We start from the raw sequence: 25,394 nt of genomic DNA, 5'->3' as shown, positions 1-25,394 counted from the left end.
ACTGTTTTAAACTCTGAATAAGATTGAATTTCTCAAATTCCTCTATAGTGTCACTCATTTTCGATAATTTCCTTTGTCTTTCATCGGGCTTCATTCCCAGTGAGACTACAAATTTCCAAATGTCACTATGGAACATTTGGAAAGATTAAAAACGTACTGCGAATTGTACAAACTTCGGAACCCTTAGCAAAACTCACTCAGAACTCAAACATCTGATTGAACAATAATTTTGAATATATTTCAAACTTATCTATTATCGACAACACAGGTGTGAAATTACAGAAAAACTACTTCCTCATTGACATTAATCTTACTTTTAAAACATGAGATCCTGGATATTGTTGCCGTTTCTCTCTCACCACGGCATGTTATGCAGACACCTGTGCCTGTACTATTATATAGAAAATAATAATAATAATAATAATAATAATAATAATGGATGTAAAGAGAACCTGCTCATCGATAGATGTGTAACGCAGGACTCGATACAATATAAGCGTAACCTCTCTATGGCCTGGATCGATTACCGTAAGGCATTTGATACAATTTCGCATGAGCTCATCTTGCATTTGCTCAGATGCCTTGCGGTACCCGACAACATAGTGAGATGCATTGAACAACTGACACCACTTTGGCGAACTCGCTTCACCATAACATCTGGTCAAGCAAGAGTTCAAACAGGGTGGGTCACTTTCAGAAGGGGTGTATTTCAGGGCGATTCCCTCAGCCCCCTTCTATTCTGCATCTCACTATTGCCATTATCCGTTGCGCTCAGAAAGACTCGAGGATATAACTGTGGCACCCCCGGAAACCGGAGGCACAAGGTCACCCATCTGTTTTATATGGATGATCTTAAATGCCTCTGGAGAGAAGGATCTCTATCAGTCCTTGAGGGTGGTGGAAGAGTACACGCATGCTATCGGTATGAAATTCGGGATAGACAAATGTGCAATGGTTCATCTCAAAAGAGGACGATGCGGGGACTACGGAGAGGATGTGCAGCTCGTAGATGGAAGCATCCTACACCATCTGGATGCCGGAGAGACGTATACTTACGTCGGGGTGGAACAACGCCACTCACAAGAGGTAACTGCAGTGAAAAACTCTCTCCGCGGCAAGTATCAGCACAAACTTCGACAGATCTGGTCATCGGAACTGTCGGGGAAGAACAAAGTAGCTGCAAAAAATATGCTTGCCGTTCCAATCTTACTCTACTCGTTTGGAGTAGTGAAGTGGACCCGGGAGGAGCTGTATCAACTCGACGTAAGGACCCGAAAAATGATGCATCTCTATAGGAGTTTGCATCCCAAATCGTCCGTTCCACGGTTGTACTTCCCCCGACAACAGGGAGGCCGTGAACTTTTGAGTTTGGAGTGTCTACATGACAGAATGGTACTGGATACAGCCTGTAAAGTCGTCAGGAGTTCGGATCCCCTTCTCTGCATGGTCCGTGACCATGAGAGAGCAGGAATTGGAGCATTTCTCCTTAGGGCAGCTGCTCGAGCAGCTGATGAACTCGGTATAGTTTTCGACTCTGAACGAGGTGACTACAACTCTGTCACCGAGTTGGAACCCGTTCAGCAAAAAGCTCAGATAAAAGCCGCAGAGATCACCTTACTTCTGCGGAGACACAGGGATAAGCCGATGCATGGGGTCTTCTTCAATAACATTGAAGACCTTGGCTTATCAAAGCGCCTGACGTTCGCTTTTCTCAGGTCGAGTGGGCTGAAGTCGGAAACTGAGGGGTTCATCATGGCTTGCCAGGATGGTGTCTTCAACACCTTAGTCTACCGCAGTCGCGTGATGGGTATAGAGGTTCCTGACACAAGGTGCAGAGCCTGCCGCGAGGCGCCCGAGACCCTAATGCACTTGCTATCAGCATGTCCAGCATATGCGGTCTCGGCCTATATCCATCGACATAACGCGGCCCAACACTTGGTTCCCAATAATCAAGGAAGGGGCCCCCACAATCGACCCGCTCGGAGGGGTCAGAGGCAAGGTGGTGGGGCCCAAAACGATGATTTGCCTACTGATGACAACCGGACCCAATGATCACTTACCCCACGGTGTGGGGAGTGGTCATTGGTTGATTATGCTGGCGCGCCCTCCCGAATGTATCGGGGCTTCGGGGGATAGGGCCTGACCAGCGCACACTACGGTGAAAAAAAAAAAATGCTTCTATTGAAAGGTTACTCAGTACAACAGATACCAATCTTACCTAACAAATGGCCGAATTCAACGTCTGCGCATGACAAATCAAGGCTGAAATTGCTCTTTCATCCAACCAGTAGTGGACTTTCCAGCACTTACTTGGAGGTTTTGCAAACGAACTTTTGGATTTTTATGTAAAGTTATTTCCTGGAAGTTCAGCTTTGCGGTACCTGTTCGATGGCCAACTCTATATTTAACTTCGTTCTAGAAATAACTATATTATTTATGAAACAATAATTGAAAAAATTTAAATTAAATACAATCAAAATTTTCATCTGTAATTTTCAACTATCATTCAACGAGTTTTATTATTTTGTTATCACTATTTCTGAATAAAATTCATATAATTAACAATAATACTTTGCTGAATTATTCCCATTAGTTTGCGGTAGAAGGTGGAGAGTACTGTTATCAATTATTAGCAATAAAAATATTTATTTCTCAAACATATTGGATATTTTGACTAACATATAATGTGGAAATGAAAATTTCTTCACTACATGCGGCTGGAAGGGTTAAGTTTCAAAATCCGTTCACTAGTTTATGTGTCAACTGGAAAAATACTTCACTAAAGATGAATTTGTACAATTAAAGCGACTTCATATACAAAAAAAAGGAGGTATCTTAAAAATCTTCATAATGAGGCATACATATTAAATTAATTAATTATTTTTGTTTGAAAGTTGATTTTTCATTTTCTGATTCACATTTTTCAATTCAATTCAATTATTATTATTTATGTATTACTGTATCAACTCACTGAGTCATAATTAATTTTTATCGAATTTTTATGTAAAAATCATGCATGCTTTTTGAATTGAAAATCAATAATAATATATGATTTTAAAAAAACCGATTTCAAACCTTGCTCCAACATATATAATTGTGAATAAATATATTTGTTTTTTTTTTCATTTATTCACTATTTATTTCAGAGGAAATATGTCTTACAACCCAAGTTTTAACGCCTATCAGCAATTCATAAAATCATAATAAATCTTTGCATCTCGAGCAATATTATTTCTACATTATTTTTAATTCATTAACACAAGTACCCATACGTGCTCTTCCTTACATACTAAGTACAGGTCTCGACGTCTCAAATAAATGGGTCAAGGATGATGAGAGAATGCAAATTAGAAACGCTACGAAGTTTTTTTTCATAACGGAACACGCCTGTTCAATTATAATTAACCTCATCGCTTACTACAGACAAGATGAATATAAGAAGGAAACTCAAATTCACGTCACGTTTTTGCCTTCTCAATGGTTTTTATCTATTGAGGAAATCCACTGGAAAACAAAGGGTTTATGAGTCAATGAAGGTAATTAGAGATAGGTATAAATACATGCAAAAGCGACAAATGGATAATGTTTCGAATGAAAGCAATACATCTGAATTTCAGTGTATTTCACTGTTACAGACAAATTGAAATATATCTGCAACACGCACAGTGTGGTATTGAACCATAAAACATGACCCAAAACAGTTTTTTTCATTTACTTGGCTACTGTTGATTGTTCCTCAAAAAGCTAAACAACTACACCTTGTAAATCATAGGAAGAGCTTTCTAACTAATACAATAAACTTCTGAAAATGTTCATATAGAACGAAACTGCAGTAACGTTAGTTACAAATAAAAGGGGCAAAAAATTTAGAAAGTTTTATTTCTCGTTTCTCATGGTTGATGTCCTTAGACGTAATAATGGCTATATTCATCAATTTATGGAGAGATAAATATCAAATTTCGTCTGTTTTCATGTGTATATGGGAGTATATATTGTTTGTGCTCACAAAGCAATGCAGCTTCCAATTTTTTTTTATTTCAACCAACTAGACTCCTCACCTTACGAATCCCATACGAAAGACGAACCTTACAAAGGGAGGTCTCATGCTTCTAGAATCTAAGATCAGCGTCCGGCCATAATTATAGATTTTTACTGCTACAGACAGAGTATCATTCTCAAACCTAACGCTGATGAATCCTTCAAATGCGAATCTTTCAAGATTGGGTACAAAAATATCACCAACGACATGTTACTGTTTAACTCTTACGTCATGTTACTGTTTAACTTGAGGTTGTATGCTGAAGACATTTTCTTGACTGACAGCTGAGTGTCGTCAGCATAGTGATGTATAGTCGATAATTTAAGGGGACCATGAATTGGACCTTGCGGTGCTTCAAAAACCATAGGTAAAGCACTTGAATACTCACCATCTGAATATGTGATTTGAGTCCGGTTTGAATAATTCTGTAATAACTGAACATTTCTATTATTGAATCCAAAGAAAGCTAACTTTCTACAAAGGTTATCGTATAAACTGTTGAATTCCTCAGTATAATAAATAAGCACCATTGTGGTGGGTTCATTAGCATCCGTTGCTTCACATATATCTTGGAAAATGCTATTAAGAGCAGTGGTGGAACTACGGGATGCCCAAAAACCAGATTGAATGCTAGTAATTATGTTCTGTATCTGTATCTGTAGAGTAGGGAGGGTGAGTGTAGGGCCACAGCACTTAGGCCACATGTGACCCATTCTACATTCCCCCTGAAGAGTTGTCCTCCTAGGTCATCATCCATCCTGTCCTTTCCAGGAAGGTGGACGGGTCTCTAGGAGAAATCTCCTTTATATCGACAGGTTTAGGCCAAGACTCGCCAAACATACACTCTCTTATTGATGATGACTCCGGGCACTAGCATAGGACATGCCTGACAGTCTCATTTTCCTGTTCACACATCCTGCATAGAGGTGTATCCACTAGCCCCATATTATGGAGGTGTTTCCTTAGTTGACACTGGCCAGTCAGAAATCCTACTGTTAAGCGTAGATTTTTCCTGGTCATCGCCAGATATTTCTTCGGCGCCAGCTTCCCAGGTTCGCCCAAGGTGGTCCTGGTAAGATTGCATCCTTTGATTCCATCCCATCTCTTTAGCATGGGTGTAATATTTGGCTAGTTCCACAATTGTTGAAGTCATCAGGCCGTAGGTGCCACTGGATCCTAAAAGTTTTAGTCCAGCCGCTTCTTTGGTTCAAGAGTCGGCAATGCGATAACCTTTACTCCTGTCGTGTTCTTTAACCCACCTCAGGATAATGTTATGACCATTAATGCAAACTCCTTGACATACAGGTCCAGAGGGGTCAGATCCTAGTAATTACGTTATTTGTATAAACAAATGAGTCGATCTATTCATCGAGAAAAATTCTAATGCATTTGAAAAAACAGGTAGTGTGCTCATTGGTCTTAAGTGAGGGCGTTTGGTAGGATTCTCTCGTTTTGGTATTGGAAGAACAGTTGCTTCTTTCCACATGGAAGAAAACAATTTGTAATAACTGAAGCATTGAAAATGTGGTTAATATGATGGATGAGATCATTATTGACATATTGTAACATAACAAATGATTGTTGCCAACTACGACACTGTTACTCTTTATATGGTCTGGATACTTTTGTTTGATCTGATGAACTTTTTGAAAAAGTGAAACATGATTTGAATAAAATCTGCTCGTATTTTTCAAAAAATTATGGGTGGAGATCCGTTTCAGAGAGGGCATTCATGCTGATAAAATGAGTTGATTTCATTCAAAATGTTCAAATGAGGGGGTAAGTTTGCAAACAACTGGCACCTCACGTTGGATGCCAATAGATTTTTCAAAAATCTAAGTCAGAAATCGCTATGGTACGATTGAAATCATCTGGTTTTACTGCCTGAATAATCAATATTGACTTGCAGGAATGATGAACTGTTGATATCTTGGTTTGATATTCGAAAATAGAAAGGACATTCAATTGTTTTCAAGTATAAAATTCAGCTTATATTACTCGGTGTGTGTATCCTTGGGCGATGCAGGAAGTCAAATCTGGTGAATACGGTGGCTGAGGCATTTTGGCAAAAAAAATCACGAGACGAGTGTAACAACATAAAAAAAGTAAAAAATCGCCAATCAAAATGTACGTAGCCCGCGAAATTTGAACATTCGCCTTATTTTTTCAACAGTTCACTTATGCAATTTGGAAATGTAGTCCGTCAGAAATGATTTCAGGAAACGAAACTAGAACACCTCATACGAGTATATTGAACTGTAAATATGCATTAACATCATTCGATTATGATTAGTTCCATCTATTCTGACTAGATCGAGAGGAAAAGTCGTTCAAAATCAACGTCTAACAAAAGGCCGGATCCAATTATTCATCTTATTGGTTTTACTTTCAAGCTTAGTGATTGGCAATCTCGATAGTAGGCCAGTGGCGTAATAACTATATTTGAATTCGATCTGAAAACTGACCGGTGATTAGCGATTCAATCGAAAGAAAATCACGGCAGATTCAATTCAACATCGGGTAATAACCGTTGTGCACTTGACATGTTGCCCAATCTAAGAAATTATAATCGCAAGACGAGAACTTTCATCTGGCAATTCCTATTAATACGTTGTTAGTTTTGTAAGGGATATCGAATATTTTTGATTAGATCTTGTTTCATGGGAATGTAGGCTTTCAGGGCTGGCGTCAATGTTTTAGTTGTTTTCCAGGTTTTGCCGTGGTCTTCTTTGGTTATAATCTCCAAACGTTTCAACTGCAACTGCAGCGGTCATCTTCAGTGGCGTGGTGGAAGTACTCTTCGACCTCAAGCTTATTACCTCATGTTTAGGCAATTAGTAAAAGTTCCGCCATTTTGTAGTAGTTGAAGATATTGACATCATGTTCTAGGGTTGTGAAGCATTATCTAAAAGATGTGTCACAAGACTCCCCTTTCCATTTAATTTTTTTTCCAGATGGCGCCTAGTCGCCATCTTGAAAGTTTCATCTGTCAATTTCACTTCAAAATAAAGTATTCATGCATTAATTGCATTATCCCAAATTTCAATTTTTTGAGTTGACCCGTTTAAAAAATAAAAGGGGGGGGGACTTTGAAGAAATGCAGTGTATATCTGTTGTTCCTAATTGGGTTTTTTAACATCATGCTCATCCTCAAGTCGCTAATGGGATCTTCATGGTAAGGCGAGGATTAAAGAAAACAAGATTGAATACATTGGACCCTTATTCTCAATAAGCCCCTTCTTCAAGATACGTCGCATATATGTTTAAAGACTGGATATGTTCAAATCCAATCAAACATGTATTTTAAACTTGTTTCTATTTAGTTTTTCCATAAACAATACTGAACTTGAAACTATTGTTAGTGATATTCATTACACAGTATCAAGAAATGTTTTCGCAGTGTACTAAGAATATAGTTTGTAAGTTCAATATTCATTCTCTATGAGATTCTAACTTGGTTAGCGGAATACGCATGTTTTCAGTCAAGTAATCAAGCCCTATTAGTAAGTTTTTGTAAGTAAGTTGCTGTGGTATTTTCATGCACACTTTTTGTGATGCTATAAAACAAATCTCCTCAAAAGAATCGTTCTTCATAAAACTCGTTGAAAGTTACTTTACTCCTAATAAAATCTCTTCAAAGGTCTCGTTTCATGCGAAATTTAACCATTGACGAGGCAGGATCCTTGTCAAAAGTATCATTGCCCCAAAAAGTTCTCGTCACAAGTAACGTTGGACATATATATATATATATATATATATATATATATATATATATATATATATATATATATATATATATATATATATATATAGATTTTTTTCAACTGAAATTACTTTTTCAATCCTTTTCTGTCTTCTTCGGTAATATAAGATATTTCTTCTTTAATTAGCTCTATTACTTTCTTATCAAAGTTAGAGTATTTTCAAACTACAAATTGTTATCCTTTAAAAACTTTGTGTTTCATCTTTCCTCGAAGTTTTATTCGGTACTTTGATAAGCTGTCGCGAAAGATAGGAAGCGTTGTCAAGAACTATTACACTATCCGCATTGAAATTTGGGATCAATATGTTTTCAAACCATTTCTCAAAAATATTAGCTCCAATGTTCTTATGATAGTCAACATTGCAGTCCTCAAATTTTTTTCCACATAATTTCAAAGAATTCGGAACCCATCCTTCACTTCCTCCGCAATGCAAAATGATTAGCCGCGATCCTTTGCAGGCATGTTAGGCGTACACATTCTCGAACCATCAGTCCACCCTTTAGTCACTGTGTCGTGAGTGTCATAGCAAGTTTCGTCCAAATAGAAAATGTGCCGTTGTTCTTGTTTATATTTAGTTATTTGTTCTAACTATTTGTTACGCAATTCCACTATTCCTCTGCTTTCCATAACTATTTCACATTTGTTCATCATTTTAAATCTAAATCCTAGTTTCTTTATCAGATTCTGAAGAGTTTTGTCACAGCAGCTCACGTTATGGCCAGAAGTGTTCCTTATGATTTCAGTTGTAGGAATCTCATTGCTTTTGTAACAGTCGAATATCGGTTTTTTCAACGATTTTATCATGTGAACATCTAAAAGTTTTGGTAATCCTCTATCGCGTCGCGTCCTGCGTTCATAAGATTTGCTTATGACTATTTTACTTACAGTTGAGAAAGGAATTTCTGTCAAATCTGATGTTGCTTGTAATAGTTTGTTTCCCTCGAAACCAAACTTAAGATGTAGATTCTTGTAAACTTTGAAAAATAATCTCTGTGTTTCAATATTCAAATGCATCCGAATCTTATTCACTGGTATCTCTTTTTCGCATTGTTCACCGTCGCTTTTGGAATCACTACACTGGAAAAAGTCTGCGTTGTTATCACACTCCTTATTACTATTACTATTTGTCCAAGGACGCCACATTTTAAACTGATAACAGAATTTTTAAGTAATTATAACTGCCCAAAATCGAATTTCAATCGAACTCAAATCACGATCAGTTCCTGAACTGCACACGACGGCGATAACCAAGGCCGCATTCCCCGATTTCTATTCGTCACCGTAACATGACTTCAAATTTAACCGCCAAGTCTACAGTCCACGTGGACTAGTTTGCTGCCAGTTCATTTCTATGTATTGGTTTTTTTGGCTTTTGAAAGTGCCTACAACTTTAGGAGTGCACAATATCGTTTATTTCGACTATACCAAATTACAGATCAATCTGTCAACGAATAAATAAACAAACAGGGCAAGCTGAAGTGAGCCGTTGTTTTCCAAATGAGTATTCCCTTAATAGTGAGACCAAAAGTTTGAGAAAAAACCAGAATAAGATCGTTCGAGAGAGCAATTATATACCCCTGTTTCCCTAAAGAAATGAAGTGAGTTGTGAAACCAACATTATTTTTCAGTAAATGTTTCTTTATTTATACAATTTCACGGTAGAAGGAAAGTTTCCTTATTCAAGCGATATTGAGAACATTTCGCCGGTTTCAGATTGCCGCTTGAGGTGTATTCACCTCAATTAAAAAACACCAAAAAAAAAGTTTACTATAAGCTACTAAAGCTGTATTCGATTCATATTTGAGTTAGTCTCTTTTCATGGGTTCAAAAGGTCTTATGCATTTCATGGTGAACTTGACATTTTATATGAAAATCTGCATCAACGCTAGAACCGCAAATAAAAACAATTTTTCATTTATTCATTCAAAGAACAAAGAGTGTTAGCTTTCACGGTTGAAGGCAAGTAACTGTGTCGAAGCTTATTGGCTGTGGACGTTTCCACTACGACTGTGGTAGACACTATCAAGGACGAAGTGCACTAGGGCTCTAATTGTCCTCACACCATATACCACATAATCCGATTGAACGTCTTAATTCAAACCAGAATGTAGCCTAGCTCTCTCATCCCTTTTAGCGCGTGTTCGTCAGCAGGAAAAACGATATACAACTGATTGGGGATTTATGACGGTATAAAGGTCCTCAGACATCCGTACCGCCCTTCACGAGGTATCCCTACTTAGCTGGGGTGATTGGGTGAGAAAATTGTTCATCTGTCAACAGAGGATAATATGATAGTCTCATCAACAAATTCAAAAACGTGAAAAATAGAGATAAAGGTTCTAAAAATATGAGCGATAGCTCATTCGACGGAATCACCTCTAGAAAAATGTTTTTGAAAGATTTTGGTGCAGGTAAAAAATTACAATTGTTATTAACAAAATAAGATTTTTAAAAAAGTATTCAGTTTTTCGTTATTAACTCAAAAAAAGTTAATATCTAAGCAATTTTTAAAAAAACTCGCTAAAGAAGAGGATATTTTCGATAAAAAAGTACCGACTCCCGAAACTCTCCATTATTTATAATTTTAATTTGACGTTGAAAATAGGGTTCCGCGCGGCTGTTTCGGCATGCGCGCGCTGCCGCTAAAGAGAGTTTATCACAAGAAATAATTTTTTATTAACATAAAATGTCATTTTGAAAATTTAACAATATCTAGTATCCTCTTAACACTTGAATGAATCTAGTCCCTTAGAAAAAAAAGTTTTATAACCATTTTCAAAAAGTTATTCAATTGTTAACTAACAAATTTTTTCACAATCTACGTTGGCCTAAATAATAGGATAAAAGGTATAAATAATTGGCCTATAAATTTTAAACTTCGTGGAACCCTTTTGATATATATACTTCATACGATCCTGCGATAAAATTCATAAAAATGTATTAATTTGTTAATTATGATTTTTTATTGCAAAATAAAATATCTAAAAATTGTTAATAAATTTTTTTTCCAATTGATATTTAGGTATGTCTTTTCACATTAAACAATGGCAGTTATTAACATAGGATATACATTTTTTACGTTATTTGTTTATCAAATTGTTTTGAACAAATAGAGAAATTCAATATTTTTAAAATTTTTTTTGCTATTTTGTTGTGTAGAGATAATTATGATTTTTAAAAAAAATTCTCAATTTTAATTTGTAATTGTTAAAAATAGATTTTTTTATATTACGATTGTTTAAATAATTAGATAGGAAATGATTTTACTTTTCAAAATCATAATTTACACTTTTAAATAGTTTGGCAAAAAAAATTATTAATTATTTTATTGTTCATTAGTTTAACAATTTGTTATAAACAAATATTGACCAACGTTATATTTTTTTCTGAAGCAGAAAAAAATTATAAAAACAGCTGTATATAATAAATTCCATAAATTTTTTATATATAGCTGCTTCAGAAAAAAATATAACGTTGGTCAATATTTGTTTTTAACAAATTGTTAAACTAATAGACAATTGAATAATAAATAATTTTTTTTAACAAACTATTTTAAAAGTGTGGACTATGATTTTTAAAAACAAAATTATTTCTTAACTAATTATTTAAACAATCGAAATATAAAAAAATCGATTTTAAACAATTAAAAATTGAAATGAAGAAAAATTTTTTTCAAAATCATATACAACTATACAACAAAATAGCAAAAAAAAATTCTAAAATATTGAATTTCTCTATTTGTTTAAAACAATTTAATAAACAAATCATGTCAAAAATTCATATCCTATGTTAATAGCTGCCATTGTTCAATGTGAAAACAGACACAGCAGATCAATTGAAAAAAAATGTTTATCAACAATTTTTAGATATTTCATTTTGCAATAGTTATAAAAAATTAATTTATAATTAACAAATTAATAAATCTATGAATTTTTATCGCAGGATCGTATAAAGTATATATATATATATATCAAAAGAGCTCCAAGAAGTTTAAATTTTGTAGGCCAATTATTTATACCTTTTATCCCATTATTTATGCCAACGGAGATTGGGAAAAAATTTGTTAGTTAACAATTGAATAACTTTTTGAAAAATGGTGATAAATTTTTTTTTCTACGGGACTCGATTCATTCAAGTGTTAAGAAGATACTAGATTTTTTCAAATTTTTACTATGACATATGATGTCATACAAAAATTATTTCTTTTGATAAACTCTCTTCAGCTCCTCTTTAACGAGCTTTTTAAAAATTGCTTAAATATTAATATTTTTGAGTTATTAAAGAAAAACTAAAAACCCTTTTTTCAATCTTATTTTGTTAATAACAATTGCAATTGCACCAAAATCCTTCAAAACCATTTTTCTAGAGGTGATCCCGAATCGAATGAGCTATCATTACTATTACCGAATTTGGTTCGACTCGTGAAAGAAGGGATTCAAACCATCCTTCAAAGCGTTGGGCGTCCATGTCTTCGTGATAATCCCCCGTTTTTTTTATAAAAAAATTAGTGCACTATCGTCTAAAAAGCCACTTTCGCTACCTATATGGGCGACAATTAGTTGTTGCCCTTTACCCGTTGGTCCGCGTAACCCTGTTGATAAACCGTCCAGAAATGCTTGACGATAACTAGTTACAGTAGTATCTTGCCAGATCTTAGATACTGTGTGACCAGCATTCACCCACGTTTCGTCCAGATAATAGATTTTTTGTGAGCAGAACGCATTTCTCTAATAGAGCGAAGATATCTCCGTCGCCATGAGACTATTTCTTCTCTTTCTATTAAAACAGATTTACGGGATCGTTTGGCATATATAAATTTTAAATCTTCTTTTATTATTTTCCTCAACTTCTCTTTGCTCATTTTTGGAATGAGATCATTATCCATTACCTTTGTCCTAATGGATTCGAGGGTTGGCGCTTTATTCTCAAAAAAGAAAGAATGAATGGTATAGCGTACAAATTTTTTCTGGTACTCGTCCAATTCAATTTTTTTACCACGACAATGTACTTTTGGAGCTTGCACTGGAGCTTGCACAATTCCAGTCACCTTTTTTTCACGTACAATGAGTTCAATTGTCGACACAGATATTCCCGTTAAAAATGAACACTGGGCTACAGCTTGCACTGTGCGGAGTGTGTTTTTTAAATTTTTGTACACTCTACAGACAATCTGTTTTTCTTCTAACGACATAAACTTCCGCTTCCTTTGTACATTACTTGGACCTGCTACGGCATTCATCTTAATACTATAAAAATAATAAAATTCAATCATATTATTCAGCTATTTGTCAGTTGTTTACTCACCTCAAAAACTATTTTAAAGTTGATGTATGATGAAAACACGTTATTGTGAGATTTTGACTAGAACAGATTATCCGCAACACGTGTTTCGCCGCACAGTAGCTTTTTCAAGCGTATTCACTAACAAACTGAATTCTACATACATTGTGATTTATATATACTTTTTGAAATATTTACCTAGAAACTAATAATATTCTAGGAACTAATTAATGACAGTTATACCGGAGTTTAACGAACATTTATACCTGAGTTTAATGACTAGGTCAACTAATTATTTCACAATAAAGTGTGAATGTGATGAAAATCTATGATAATGTATTTAGAAAAACAGTATCGGCCAACTCTATCTTATATTTCAAAGTTGATAAATATAACAGTCTATTTAATAAATATAATAAAATATATTTAATAAATACAAAACAAATTCACCTTCACAAGAAACAGAACACACTACGCCTATGCAGATAAGGACGTTGGATAATGAAGAAACCAATTGATTAGTTATGGCAAATATAATAGACCTGCGAAGTGTTGATCAGTTTACCGATGTTTCAAAGTATTTAACGAACTGGTTCACCTATTCGCTCGTATATCCTATCGATATGCAGAAGCTATCATGGTACGGGGGCAAATTTTATGGAATCATCTTACTTTTCAATTATTTACAATGGCGATGCATAGACAATAAAAATGACCCCGGTAAGAATTTAGTTCTAACATTTAACATTGTTGCCGTTAGCTCTCAGTTTAATATGTATATGAGTTACCTTCAATGGAAAATTGTCATACTATAGCACGGAATGATGTTAGACAGGGAGCCCTCTACTCTAATCTGAAATGTCCTGTCCTTCAGAAAGGGTCCAATCCATCGGATCAGTCCCCGAAGCAGATCGAAAGCAAGTAACTTGTGCAGAAGGACTTCGTGCCATACACGGTCGAAGACCTTCGAAATGTATAATAAGAGGATGTGTACTTCTTTATTTGTATTAAGCTCTTAGATGGTATTTTCGACCATTTACCACATAATAATTTGCTATTGATTGAATTGAATGACAGTGGCAGGTATGCAATCAGGTGCAGGTAGCCAGATTTAAAAAAATATTGCATTTTTATCCAGTTCTATGTTTGAAAATGCAAGTCCGTATAGCTCATCGGTATTTTATTTTCAAATCGATTGTAAAATTTGAACCAAACAGACAAAGAACGGGTGAAAATGTGGAACTTGAATACAAAATTCAAAGCGTTTCACAATATTCTACATTACTACAAAACAACCATTTAATTTCCCATGAAATTTGTTTTACTGCCGAGCAGTTTATATCTATTAATCACTTGATGAGCAGTGTAAGAAATGTCAAATGCTGACAAATCCACTCTTGGCAGATAATTTATGGATGCGCAGTAGTCCTAAAAAATGAAACTGTGAGACAGAAATATGAAAGGTTCCGACAGTAGTGAAGCTACAGTTTTTTTAGAATTATACTTGTGAATGTAGTATCACTGCGAGGACAACCGGAACACACCGTCTGATTCCTCATTGCTTTGATAACATCTACCGCAGTCGTAGACAAAATATCAAGAATAAAAACCTGCAGACCACGGCCAAAAAACCCGAAAATGTTTTGACGCAGTTTCATAAAAAATCTCTGCTCTGCAAGAATATTAGCTAACGACTCTGTTCATCCTACATTGTAAGAAAATTCCTCAAAAGACTCGAAAAATATCGATAATAAACCAACAAGGGCTAGATCGGAACCTTGAACAGGAAAAAGCAGTTATTTGTAGTACAGACTAATTAGTACTAGAAGGTGATTGCAATATTTACAAACTCGCCTCTCTCGTCTATTAGCTGTCGCCTCTAAAAAATACGAAAGACATGAAGGAACAAGTTTTATACGAGGCAAGAGAGAAGGTCATTAACCTATTCTCATTCAGCGTTCGGTGGTTCAGGTGTTGTTTGTTGTTTGCTCGATAAAAGTCGTATTAAAAGGAAACACGAATTAATATTTCATAAACACCTTTTTCGCAGAAATTGGATATCAACGAAACTCTGTTTTAAAATACCTACGAGGGGCTTTAGATAGTGGCTCATTCAAACTCGACAATAAGCTGACGTATACCGGAAGAGAGTTATCTGAAGTGACATTCACATACTTCACTGTTATAAAATCAGGAAAAATGGGGAAAGAAAATTTCAGATATTAGGATGATCAAATATTTGTATGATAAATTGATGGATGTAGCCGTTACTACGTGGTAGGAAATCATAATGAAGAAAATGGAATTGAAACTTTCTATGTTTTTTACCAATTTTATTTTTAACTAACGTTACTGAAGTTTCGTCCTATAATACATATAATACATTTGATGTATAAGTTTCAAATTGTCCTTAGAGGACGAAACTTCAGTAACGTTAATTACAAATAAAAGTGGTAAAAAACTTAGAAAGTTTCAATTCTCTTTTCTTCATTATGTATTTAATGTGTAAGTTTGGAAATGTCCTTATAAGACGAAACTGCAGTAAAGTTAGTTACAAATAAAAATGTTAAAAAACATAGAAAGTTTCAATTCTCCTTTCTTCATTCAAATATTTGTGCTTATCTAAGAATCATAAAAACAATACTTGTGTTTTCTTTACGCCATAATTTTTAAACAGCAATCAGACTCTCCTGCAGCTAATGACTCACAAGTATCTATACAGTGCGAGTCTCTAACATGTAACAAATTCACTAAATCAAAGGTGTTGGTTCTTTCGGAAATATGCTCGAACACGTCGATTAGTATTTTAAAGTGCCCTTATTTTCATGCAAAAAAAAATTAAACAGTGTGTCTCAAATATGAGATATGACTTCATCGATAATTTTTTTAAATGACAACCCTGTTTGTTTATTGACTTTTATTAAAGGGTTCAACAAGTTGCACATGCCTGCCAAATTTCAATTTTTTACTCTTTGTCCTTTAAAAGATATTCAACAAACATTATCTAATTCAAAAAATGAATTCAATTCAATGGTCTTCCTTCAATAAATACTTAGAATGTCAGGGATACCTGACAGTGGCATTGTCATAAAAAAGTTATCAAAAAAAAGTAAGGAGAGTAGTATCGCATTCCAATCATATTTGTGCACAAAAACTGTTAGTCGTTTCACAGTTTGTTGTTCGCCATTAGCAAAATGGCGTACTTAACTGAAACACATAAGATTGAAATTCTAATGATGATTGGCAACTAATCCAGTCATTTAAGCTTAAATTAGGTAAGAATCTCGGAATTCGAGATACCCAGCTGTAAGTCTGTAAATAGTTGTATATTGACACCCTAAAAGTTGTCTCAAAACCTACATATGGTAGGGTGTAAGCAACTATTAAATTTCAAGGTCGAAGGTCACAAAAATCGTTTTTTTGCGCTTTTTTTGGAAATATCTCTTTTCCTATGGGTTTTTTGCTATTTGTATTTATTATCAATATTGTAGAATACAAAATTCTCTACAAATTTTGTTTAAAACAAATTTTTATACGGTGAACCGTTTTCGAGATAGAGGGCGGAGAGCACGCGGTCACAGCATCACTTCAGGTCAACCGGTGCCTCCGGTCGAAAACGCGCCATATATAGTTGATGAACTATCGATAAATCAATGATTATAAATATTTGTCCATTTTTATTAACTATTATATTATATTTTATCATTTTCTTCATGTATTAAATCTATATCTATTCAATAATACTGATAACCGTTTACTAAAATTAAAAAATAATTAAAAGAAAAACTTAAATCATAATATAAATACATTCCCATTTACTTTTAGGGTGTCCATATACAAGTATTTACAGACTTACAGCTGGGTATCTCGAATTCCGAGGTGAACTTACTATAATGACTGGACTATACGGAGATAGGACAAGAACACAAAATGAAGTTACCCATGTACTCAGAGAGAAGTATCCTGATTTACCAGCCATATCGCGAAGTACCGTAAGCAAGATCGAAAAACAGTTCCGGGAAAAGGGGCATTTAAGAAAAAAAAATAAACATCGTCGGAGTGCGCTCAGTGAAGAGGTCAAAATAAATGTTCTTCTCTCTGTCGAAGAAAATCCCCATGTCCCCACTAGGCAGATAGCTAGGGAACTCGAAATTAGCCAGTCTTCAGTGGCAAGAGTTCTTAAAGCTGAAAAATTCCATCCATATAAAATAACAATACTCCAGGAACTCACGAAGATGATCCAGATAGAAGACTCCAGTTTTGCGAACAAATGATGGATCTACTAGACAGGAATGTTGAACAAAAAGAAAACGTTCTATTTTCTGACGACCACACCATGTTGAATGGTGTGGTAAATCGTCAAAATTGTCGTTATTGGGCAGACAGAAATCCACACTGGATGAGCGAAGGCCACACTCAACATCCAGAAAAAGTCAAATGTTTGGGCGGGGATTGTTGGTGATCGAGTTATAGGACCGATTTTTTTCCAAGAAAATCTCACTGGAGCAAGATATTTAGAATTCTTGCAGGATGACCTAGTTCCGAATTTGTCTATTTTGTTCCCTTATCCTATAGAAGCTGAAGTCCCGAATAGAAACATCTGGTTTCAACAGGACGGCGCGCCTTCTCATTTTGCAAGACGTGTCCGTGAGTACATGAATGATGTATTTCCAGGCAGATGGATTGGCAGAAGAGGACCCTATGAATGGCGACCTAGGTCTCCGGATTTAACACCTTTGGACTTTTTCTTATGGGGTTACTTGAAGAGCAAAGTTTTTAAGACCAAACCGACAAATATTGAGGATTTAAAAGAACGAATAAGACAGTAGTGAGTGTAGGCTAATTTCCGGCGAAGTAATCAGAAATGTTCAAAACGAGTTTCAGTTACGTTTAGGGTAAGTATTGTCAGTTAGTAAATAAACAACATTTTGAACACTTGTTAAAGAAAGACTATTGATTTGAATGCATTTCTTGAATTAGATGTTTGTTTAATATCTTTTAAAGGACAAGGAGTCATTTAAAAAATTATCGATGACGTCATATCTCGCATTTGAGGCACACTGTATAATTTTTTTTTGCATTAAAATAAAGGCAATTTTAAATACTAATCGACGTGTCCGAGCATATTTCCGAAAGAAACAAAACCTTTGATTTAGTGAATTTGTTCCATGTTAGAGACTCACACTGTATATCTATCCATTTATATATCTATCCATCTGCAGTATCTATACGTATAAATGCGAAAGTCACCCACCAATTTATCTTTGTTTCTCTGTACTGGTAAAGGCCGGGACACACCTGTCATACACCCTTCAGATCCGACTACCATCATACAGTCGGACGAGTGTCTGAGAGGGAAATGGTACTTTAGTCCAAATAGAGTAGTTCACATCGTTCCGATACGTGGCCAACTCCTCTCCCACCCAACTCCGTTCCTGTATTCGATCATGATCCGATTGTGCAGTCCATTTGTTCTCCAGCTTCGGGACGCTCTAGCTACCAGTTTATATGATATTCAAGACAAAGTTCCCTGGAGTTTAATATCCAACAGGTTGAAAGCCGACATGGACATTCTAAAATATTGATAAAATTTTGTTTCGTCGTTCTACAGATGTGGTACGAGCGTGGAATATTCGCCTTCTGCAGATCATCTATTCCAAGCAGCACGTACCCAAAATCTCCGATTTTCTTCATCTTCTTCTTCCAAACAGAGTGCCATAATGGCTAAAACTCTTGAAAATTTTGCTTAGAGGACCTTCCAAGATATTAATTGTTTGAATGGACATTGGCGAGAGTGGCAAGAGTATCAAGCCGAAGTGGTAAATCGGAAAGAAGTCGTCTGACTGTATGATGGGAGTCGGATCTGAAGGGTGTATGACAGGTGTGCCCCAGCCTTAAGTCCTAGGAAGCTAAAATTTGGTATATAGGTGCTTCTTAGGTCTCAAATGCGCACTAAAAGAGGATTATCAAATATTCCAACTGGGGCGCCCGCCGTGGGGGTAAAGGGGGTTTGTTTATATCCGAAAATTACCTTTTCATCACTGTTTCTGCGTACCGCTATATTTTCGGAGGCTGAAATTTTGTATGTCGGCTCGTTTTATGTTGTAGATAGATGTGCAATGAGGGAGGATTTTTTAATATCCCAACTGGGTTGCCTCCCTAGAGATAAAAGGGACGGTTTACATATGAAAATTACATTTTCGTCACTGTTTCTCCGTACCACTATATTTTCGGTGGCTGAAATTTTGTATGTAGGTTCGTTTTATGTTGTAGGTGTGCAATAAGAAAGTATTTTTAAATATTCCAACTGGGGCGCCAGCCGCGGAGAAAAAGGCGTGTCCATAAAATAAAGTTACCTTTTCATTACTGTTTCATCGTACCGGTATATTTTACGGGGGCTGAAATTTTGTATGTAGGTTCGTTTTATATTGAAGATGTGAAATGAAGAAAGAATTTTTGAACATTCCAACCGGGGCGCAGCCGTGGAGAAAAGAGGCGCTTCCATAAAATAAAGTCACATCATCTAACTAAAGGAACAATTCGTTCAAGCCAGTCTCAACTACATACACTGTAGGTTGAAGGAATAATACCTTTCAGAAAACAACGAATCCCCTGGCTAATACAACGAATATCCGACAGGTGTAATAATAATAATAATAATAATAATAATATTTATTCACCATTTTTGATACACTTGGGTATATATGGTAAGTCAGTTGTACTACAGGCTAGTAAAGATAAAAAGAGTTGGAGATTGAACACAGAATCACCTCTAAATATACACATATACACATATATACACATACCTATATACACACATATACAAGTAAGCATAGATGCCCTCAAATTAACTAAACATTTACATCATTCACATAATTTAATCTAAATAAAATTTCGTCCACTGTGAATTTGATTGTTTGTGAGATTGTCAATTAAAAAATCTTGGTAACTGTAATAGCCTCTTTCTAAAAGCATAGTTTTAACATAATCATGGAATACCTTGTCACTTGTGATTTTTTTAACTTCATTTGGCAGCTTATTGAAGCACGTAATGGCATTATACTGAGGGGATTTTTTTTAGCTTGTCATGAGATGCTGAGGGATTTTTAGAAGATCACCGTTTCTTGTATTATGACTGTGATCTGAAGCAGTCTTATCATATAATTTATTGTTTTGCCTAACAAATGAAATACATTTAAAAATGAAGATGGAAGGGGCTGTCAATATTTTTTTGTCTATAAAGACTGGCCGGCAGCTATCCCGGAAATCCATATTGAAGATTAGCCTTATGATACGTTTTTGTGCTATGAAGACTCTGGAAAAATCCCTTGCTCTGCCCCAAGCCATAATATTAAGACTTATATGAGGGTAGGCCATGGCATAATATATGCTGAGTAAGGCAGTTTCATCTGTGTCAGTGCAGGATTCTTCACTGAAGTTATTCCTACGGTTAACAATGAATCTGCCTGAATTGAATCAAATTAAATTAAATCAAACCTAAATTAATTATCTAATGCAGCGGTACTCAACCTTTTTCCCCTTGGGCCACATAGTCGCTACTGCTAGACAATGCGGGCCGCAATAATAAAACTGAACTGAACAAATCACTTTCAGGTTTTGCGTTTTTAAACGTTGTATGTAAAATACAATATAACGCAACTGTAAAAATAAACCATTTATTTAAAAATTAATGTGATGATTGACATTGACGCAAACTATTTACAATTTCTGATAAATCTAGCAAATAATTACTACATACTACTCTCAAAACGTCGTCCAGGTGCGAATCACTTATTCGGGATCTATAAACATTTTTCGCATATTTCATTTTTGAATATGAGGATTCGCACAGGTAAGTTGATGCAAACAAGGTGAGAAGCGAGTGTACACAATTTTTGAGCGTTTTGTAGTTATTGGTTGACTAAGTTGAATAAAAACACAATACCAACATCTACGTCTCCCTATGTACCATAGAGTTTTTCGAGAGTTTTTTTTTTCATTTTCAGGTACCTACCTATTCATTTTTTTTCATTGCTCTGAGCGTTTTCTGCATTCAACTTCGAATAGGAAAACCTTTTATGATTACTGAAACATATCTACAGCAAAAATATATTATATGTGTTTTAATTAGCAGAAAAAAAATAATAGCAATAATAACATCCGAAACGAACACTATAGGTAATTGTAATGAAAATTGAAATGAAGTAATTCATAAACACAAAAAATTAATGGGGCAATAAATGATGGAATTGGAGTCCTTCCATTTTGAGACATTTTTGAACTCGGTTTTTCACTTTATTGTTTGCCCTTAACACACTTATTTGCTGCATTGTTGCGAAATCATTCAAAATCCTCAATCTCGAGTCTTCCACATTTTGTATCTCTCTGCCAGCGTAAATCCTATTTTTCAATGTTCCCCATAGAAAATAGTCCAAAATAGTCAGATCTGGTGATCTTGGAGACCATTATATTGGCCATATATTTGTCTCGAAATGGAAGGACTCCAATCCGAACATTTACTATGCCATTAATTTTTTTGTGTATATAAATTACTTCATTTCAATTTTCATTACAAATATAGTGTTGGTATTGGATGTTATTATTGCTATCATTTCTTTTTCTGCTCATCAAAACTGATCTGATATAATATATTTTTGTTGTAGATATGTTTCAGATGGTCATAAAAGGTTTTCTCAATCGAAGTTCATTGTATAAAACGCTCAGTGCAATAGAAATATGAAAAAATATGAATAGGTGCCTAAAAATGAAAAAAAACTCTCTAAAAATTATATGGCACATAGGGAGACGTGAAAGTTGCTATTGTGTTTTTATTTAACTGAGTTAACCAATTTCCAGGGCTGTAATTTAAAAGGGAATAATTCACCCAATTATAATCAAATATTACCGAAACATCCCCAAATATAAAATAAAATTCAATTTCTCAGTATGAAGTGAACGTTTACGATCCAAAAACTACAACAAAAAATACAGGTCCGTATTTAAAAATTCAAAGATAAGGGTTGCCCAAGTCAGATGACACTGTCTAATTTTGCATACCTTTCTAATGTGTTGAGTTTCAAAGGAAACTATAAGCAAAAAATATAAAAATGGATGATGCAACTAATTTCCCTTTATTTTCAGTATTTTAATATTCATATAAGTTACAAAAAAAATTTGAAGCTTTATAACCCCTATTCAATTATATGCGAGCGCTTTCGGTAGCTGGTCGTGCTATCAGCCTTGATGATGATTATATAACAACTGAAAGTGAAAATTTTTTGACAAATTTATTTTTATAAGGCTGCAAACTCTTGATGAAAAATTCATATATTCTAAACTTTTTCATTCATATTTTGAATATACTCGGAGATAATATCGCCACTTGATAGCGTCCTGTCGCCAAAACCTCAATATATCCGGTATGGTCTAGTGGCTAGGATACCTGGCTCTCACCCAGGAGGCTCGGGTTCGATTCCCGGTACCGGAATTTTTTGATTCCTCAATTTATTTTCAAAACAAAAATATATATATCGTTGTCGAGATGACATATGAACTCTTGCCAAATTATTTTCGATCGAATTAGTTCCAATAATTAGCGGAATGATGAAAGTTCAACTTTATGACTAATGGAAAGTAACAAATGCGAAGAATGAAAGTAAAGCATTATTGATATGAAATGAATATAAAGTAGAAAATTTCCGATGAAATAGTTAAAAGAAAATATTAAATGATTTGATAAATGAAAAATATATTCAGCAGCACATTTGTGAAAACAAATATTTGATTGTGACTGCTCAAAAATCATAATCGGTTTTGAATTTGGAAAAAGTTGGAGAAACTCTTAATAATCGGAGATCTGTACTGAGTGAATCGAAACTGTTAAACGAATGAAAATTATTAAAACACTAGTTACATGTTGTATTTTTGACACTTCTGGCCATTTAGAAGACGAAACTATGAACACAAATATAACATAATAAATAAGGTACATACATACAAATCAAAATGTTTTATATAATATGGTGGTGAAATGCAACAGCAATAAAATTCAATTCTGATCTCCTAATTAAACGAAACCCAAAAATAATATAAAAAACTGCTTACATAATGCTGGATGCAATTGAAAATATGGCAATATGTCCACTGAATTTGGATCAACAAGGCAATCCTTCCACAAGAAAATTGAAAACAACATACTTATGAACTTTGCAGACAAATCTGTCACTCAACGTCGAAAGGATCCAAATTGATATATTTGAGAAAAATTGTTAAGAATAATTTATTTTCAAAAAAAATGTAATTTCTACAGTTGTCTGAATAAATTTGTAACTGTGGGTAAGATTTTTTCGTTAACTCTTCTTTTATTGTCTGAACAAAATATTCAAAAGAAATTAGTGGTTCATGTTCATGTTCGTTTTTTTTTTGCACAGACGACATGTTGTTACAATGAATTGCTCAAAGTGTTTATATTTTTTGTTCACTATCAAGAAAAACACCAATAACAGAAATATAGAATAAAATGTTTTAAGAATGTTTTCCTGTTTTGGCATTTTTATTGAAAACATACCAATGTATCTTGAAAACTAAAATAAACCAAAGTTGATGAACTGTTAGGCAGATAATTTGAAATAAACTGCTCATCAGTCCCAATCGTTGTAATTTTTTTGATGGCTAAAACTGGTAGGTAATAAAATAGAAGCCCCTCAAAATCAATATCCATCCTACTTCACAGCGGATTTTCTGGGAAAAACACCATACAATCGGCAGCATTATTAAACAGCGTCATTTACCGAATTCTGAATAAAATCAAGAACAAAATTCAAATCCTGTTTATTTATGCTGTGAATTTGTGCTCAGAAAATGCTCTGCTGAATTTCCACACTAGTGCTTTGTAGGTTCATCAATCCGACTTACAAAAAAGAGTTTTATTTTATAAATCCACGAAAGCCTAAAATGAGCGTAACTATCTCAATATATTTCTCTATATCTCACAGTTGAAGAATTTTTCTACAAGTTAAAATTTTCTGAAGAGTTAAGAATTTCAATTTGAATATATGAACGTAGTCATGACCGGAGTCACGATGGAAGAGAACAAAATCTGGGTTGCTAGGACGTAATCGAATGGAACCGGAAGCATCAAACGTTTCGTCTGCTATTGCGTCAGACATCATTGAAGGTATATGCGTTGATTGCGAGGACGAATGTATATCCCAAAGTCTCACCAACGACTAGTTGGTGGATTTTCGTGTAATTCAATGTGTATATGTTTGAGAGTAGTTGTTTGGGATGCGCTTTTTCTTCCACTTTATATCTGAAATAAATTTTGGGTGTGATCTGAAGGTGGCATATCAAGCTTCTTAACAATATGGCGTTTGATCTTGAAGCTCGCACTACTCTGGTTAATTTCTAGTAACACCTCGTATATATTATCAGATTGGCAATCTGTATCTGCTATTCGCTTTCAGGGTCAACTCAATATACCACGACTTACACTTTTTGAGTAATATTTCCTTAAAAGAACGGTTTCTTATGGAGAAAACTTTCAGACGGTTTTTCCAAACGTAAATCGTCACTTTCGCAGTGCATTCCCAAAAAAATACCAGATGTACGAAAATACTGTTTCAAATCTACATTACGATGAAATTGAAAACACAGTAATAGACATTCAGGGCAGTGTGCGATAGTTATTGAACCAATTGGAAAAATATAGACCCATTTTTGGAGCGGGAACAATGTTCAATTGTTTGAAACTTTTGCAAGTGTTTATACGTGAATCTAAAATCTTCGCACCTGTTTTTCTACGCCATGGAATCCAATGAGCACTTGTGCATACTTCAGTTAACTGTAGCGACTTCTAAACCAGTCTATACCATGGCCATTATCATTATTACTTTCCTTTCCTCTAAAAATAAACAAACAATTCCCAGCGACGCTTCCAACGCCATATCTTCCAACTGAAACATTCACAACAGCTACTCGGTTCAAAGGAAAAGCGTACTCGAGAAATTCCTTTTGTTGGCCCATTTCCATTGTTTCCCGCCGAAACATTCACAGGCACTCCCGAAATCATGATAGGAGGCGTGAAACCAGCGCCTCCTCCAAGTCATTCCTAGCCGTTTCCATTGTTGGTATCGTGAATACATTTTTCGTTTTTTCCGACTGCATTTCACCGCAAATAATCATTGTTGCACTTTGCCTATCTATTAGTTTGCGAAACAAAGAGAACAATTACAAAGATTGCAGGTTTTTATTCGGAATACATTTGTGAAGACTTGTCGAATAATTTACATGGTGGTTACTTTTTGGTTACT

The 25,394-nt window shown here is 34.8% G+C and overlaps 1 protein-coding gene and 1 non-coding gene across 5 annotated transcripts in view; one reads left to right on the top strand and one right to left on the bottom strand.

Moving 5' to 3' along the window:
- The window catches only part of LOC111506102 (uncharacterized), a 259,371-nt gene that overhangs the window by 193,589 nt on the left and 40,388 nt on the right, over positions 1-25,394 (bottom strand). The window lies entirely within an intron of this gene.
- TRNAE-CUC (transfer RNA glutamic acid (anticodon CUC)) lies at positions 22,499-22,570 on the top strand. Its single transcript has one exon. It is a non-coding gene; the product is annotated as a tRNA-Glu (tRNA).

Source organism: Leptinotarsa decemlineata, unplaced genomic scaffold (genome assembly GCF_025532065.1).
Source record: "Leptinotarsa decemlineata unplaced genomic scaffold, Ldec_3_MD MMD2_tig00026314_RagTag_RagTag, whole genome shotgun sequence".
Lineage (NCBI taxonomy): Eukaryota > Metazoa > Arthropoda > Insecta > Coleoptera > Chrysomelidae > Leptinotarsa > Leptinotarsa decemlineata.
The sequence above is the reverse complement of the archived record's forward strand: the minus strand, read 5'-3'. Positions and strand labels throughout refer to the sequence as shown.